This window comes from Populus nigra, chromosome 15, assembly GCF_951802175.1.
Source record: "Populus nigra chromosome 15, ddPopNigr1.1, whole genome shotgun sequence".
Classification (NCBI taxonomy): domain Eukaryota; kingdom Viridiplantae; phylum Streptophyta; class Magnoliopsida; order Malpighiales; family Salicaceae; genus Populus; species Populus nigra.
Window position 1 is genome coordinate 8,343,825 of NC_084866.1, and position 4,206 is coordinate 8,348,030.

Genomic DNA, 4,206 nt, shown 5'->3' on the forward strand with positions numbered 1-4,206 from the left:
TTAAAGGAAAATTATATAAGAAAATAATTTTACAATCCCATAAGAAAAATAGAGAAAAGATAGGACTTGCAAGCCCTATTTAATATTAAAAAGATTTGACCATAAAAAACATAACCATTTTGGTCTTTTATTTTCCATAATCATCTATCATACATAAAAACACATTAATATGCATAATTAAATATATTGCATGCTTCAATTCTAATTATTGGTTTTATAAGAAATTTTAATATAATATTTCTAGCACTTAAAAATATTAAATCAAAATTAATTTGATAATTTCCTAAACTTTATAAATTTTATTTAATACATATTTTCTGGAAAAAACATTTTTCAAGATTTAATAAGAATTTAATCATTTTAAATTCTTATTAACATCCAAAACTATTTTAGGATAAATTATATAAAACTTTCTTGAGATTGTTTTTCAAGATTTAATAAGAAAATTAATCACATTAAAATTCTTATTAATATCCTAAATTACTTTAGGATCATTTAAATAATTTTTTTGGCTTAAGAAAAATCTCTTTATTTAGAAAACAAATTTCTAAAAATAGTTTAATTAAAAATTTTAATTAAATTCTCATCCAATTAGAATATTTTAAACAATAAAATTTTTTGAATTAAGCACTTTAATTCAATCTTAATCCAATTAGGAAAGTTAATTATGTAATTAATTTAATTCAAGATTTTAATTTTAAAATATAAAATTAATATTTTATATATGGAGTGGCGGAATCATAATTATGCTTAAATATATCCTATTGTAATAATGTGTTCATTATAGGGTGAGAATCGTAATTCTACCCCTCATCTTCATCTTCTTCTTCTTCTTGCTACCAACGTTATAGCTACCATTGCAAAAGGCTACCCTTCGCTCTTCACAGCCACCAGTGAGAGGTAGCAACCTCGCAATGGGCTATTAGTGGCACCAATAATGACTGGCATTGTTAGAGCGAGGCAACAGCCTATCTACTGCTAGCTTGCGTGCAACACAACCAAGTATGCAAGTAGAGCTAATTATGTTGTTGGAAAACGCCCAGCCACCCAAACACCTTCTTCTTCCTTTCCTTTATAAATATTTCCAACTCGAATTGTATATTCCAGCCAGATTTAGCCAAAACAGTAGTATACTTAAAAAAACACACTGAGAAAAATATTTTTTCAGAAAAATTGTTTTACACATAAAATTAATTCGTAATTAACACCAACAATAACTAAAACACACAATCAATAACCCTAATTATCTAATGATAACTCTAAAACCAGTGTTAAGTTTTCATGATTACATACACATAACAGAAATGATAAATTTAAAATTTTTTTGAGTCCAAAAAATCTTGTTAGACAATCTAGGATTATTTAGAGATTTTAAAAAAAGTACCTGAAGATCAAATTTTTTTTTAAGGTTTGATCAACTTTTTCAAGGCTAAGATGTCGCAAACCACAAACTATTCAAGTGTCCAGCCTCTAATAGTAATCCACATAAACCACCAATGAGAAATATATTACAACCCTTTTTTAAGAGAGACAAATTGTTTTGACCTTTGAGTGTTACCTCTCTTTGCTCTGAAAACATACATAATTTTTCTTGCTATACCAAAAATATATAGCATAACATTTTATTTTTAGGAAAAAATTAAATATCACTTTGTCCCTTGAATAATATTACATATATTATTTCAAAGAAATTTTAGAAATTTATTTAATCAAGTCTCTACTTGATTTTTTAAGGTCCAAAATAGTAATCTTCTATATTAATTGCGTTCTAACTCTCAATTTCTAAAACTTATTCACAATTAAGTCATACTTGATTAATTATATCAATTTAATTTTTGACTAATTGTTCTTAATGTGTAACCTATTAAGTTCATAATAAGTTGACCTAAATATAAATCATAATTCTAAATAAAATATAATTTAATAATTTAATTTATTATAAATTTAACAATCGATTGATCTATATTTGAGAATCAAGTGCATCGTTTAGCGACGTCTCTCCTAAACATTAGATAAGTTATAAGTGTTTTAACTTAATCTTTTAGTGAGTAGTTTTCCAGTGTAATTATTATCATTTCATCAAGAATATTTTGATTTAAATATCATAGCATGAAATATGTTTGATCTATCAAATCATGTTTGTTCTCCACACTATAGTCATTGTTTCTTTGAATAAAATTGAAACTCTTTTCAAATCTCATCACATCTTTCCCAGGGATTTCGCAATTAATGCTATTTGAGAATAAATGAAACATTTTTCCTAATTCACATAAGGTGATGAATCCTCTCTTGATCACTTAAATACCTTCATATAGTTTATATTATACTAAATATATGTTTGTTTGTTAATCTTGATTAGGACAATGTGTATCAAGATCGAATAATAACATTCTCTAAATAAGATAATTTAGTTATCTCAAGTTTAAATTATCACTTACACAACTATTAAGTGAATATTTCCATAAACACAAGTGATCTCTCCTTATAGAATTCTCATATGGGTCAATTTAGTGTACATGTCATATAACAAGCACTTACATACTAGTTCTAGGTATCCCTCATACCTTAATTTATTAGAACATTCATTTCTTTTCATATAGAAAGGACATAATATGTATTAATCTCAACAGCTCTAATTAATGTTCAAACTTATAGAGCATTGAACAATAACAATTAGGAACAATAGAAATCTTATAATTATAATAATTTTATAATTTTTTTTGCGAAGCATTTTTGTTTCGATGACTTTATGTTTACTCTAGAATCATTAATTAAACATTATATTCAATAATAAAATATAAATGAATATTAAACATAAAGAAAGTCTTAATAATAAATATGTTTTTACATGAACAAAGTCAATGTCACATGTAACCAACTAATTAATTAAACATTATATTCAATAATAAAATATAAATGAATATTAAAGATAAAGAAAGTATTAATAATAAATATGTTTTTACATGAACAAAGTCAATGTCACATCTAACCAACCGATTGACTATAAGGCCTATGCACTAAAACTTTGCCACCTTTTAAAGTTTTTTCTAAACACTATTTTTACAAGCTTACTACACAAGCCTATGAAAAATATTTTTTATAAAATTTTGTATTTTAAGCATTTAAAGAGTGCGCAATTATCATAACCTAATTTTTTACTTTCAATTCCAAAAATGAAATAAAAAGAAAAAAATAAAAAAATATGTTTCTGATGCATTTCGATCATTCACATGCCCATTTTATGATTTTTGTTTTTACATGTTTTCTCTTGTTGATGTTTTCTTAAAAAAATAAAAAATTCAAAAATATTTTTTTGACGCATTTGCACCCATTTTCATAACTTTCAATGTCTTTTAAAAAATAAAAAATTCAAAAATACGTTTTCGATGCATTTCAACCATTATTGTGTCCATTTCATATATTTTTTTATTACTTTCCTTATCGAATTGACATTAATGTTATTTTCCAAAAAAATAAACCAAAAATACAAAAAAAAAATAGAAAACCAAAAAATCAAAATATGGAGTAAAATGGACACGTGGCTATAGTACAAAACATGAATGAGCACCAAAAAATACAATAAGGATATTTTTAGGATATTCTAAGAATAAAAGATAAAAAAAAATAAGAATATCCTTAAGAAGAGTAGTATAAATAAAGGAGGCTACCATAAAAAGAAAGAAGGGGGGAGAAACCCTAGCCACCATACGAAGTGATTGAGAGGAAGCGAAAGAGAAAGAGAGAAGAACTCTGAGATTTAAGAAAAAAAACCATAACCCTAACATCTTCTCTCTTCTCTCTCGACAAACAAACCAAAAACAAAACCATGAACCCTAGCCACATCTCAACCTACATCACCGGATTCTAGCTAACCACCTCCATTCTAGCCACCATAACAATAATTATAACCTCTCTTTCATCTTTCATCATTTTCCAGCCAACTTTCCTAGTCTTCTCCCATTAAAAAATATCATAATAAATAAGAAAGAGAAGCTGTTAGAAAAAGAAATTGTAGACCATTGAACCTTCTAGGATATATATATATATCCTTCTATTGACAGTGATGATTGTCATAACTAATACCAATTGATAGATAATGGAGCGGTGAAGCCTGTAGAGTTAAAGAAATCATACTGAAATTTAAATTGAGTACAACAAATAATTTTAAATGATTATTATCATCATTATTGATTAACCTACCCATTT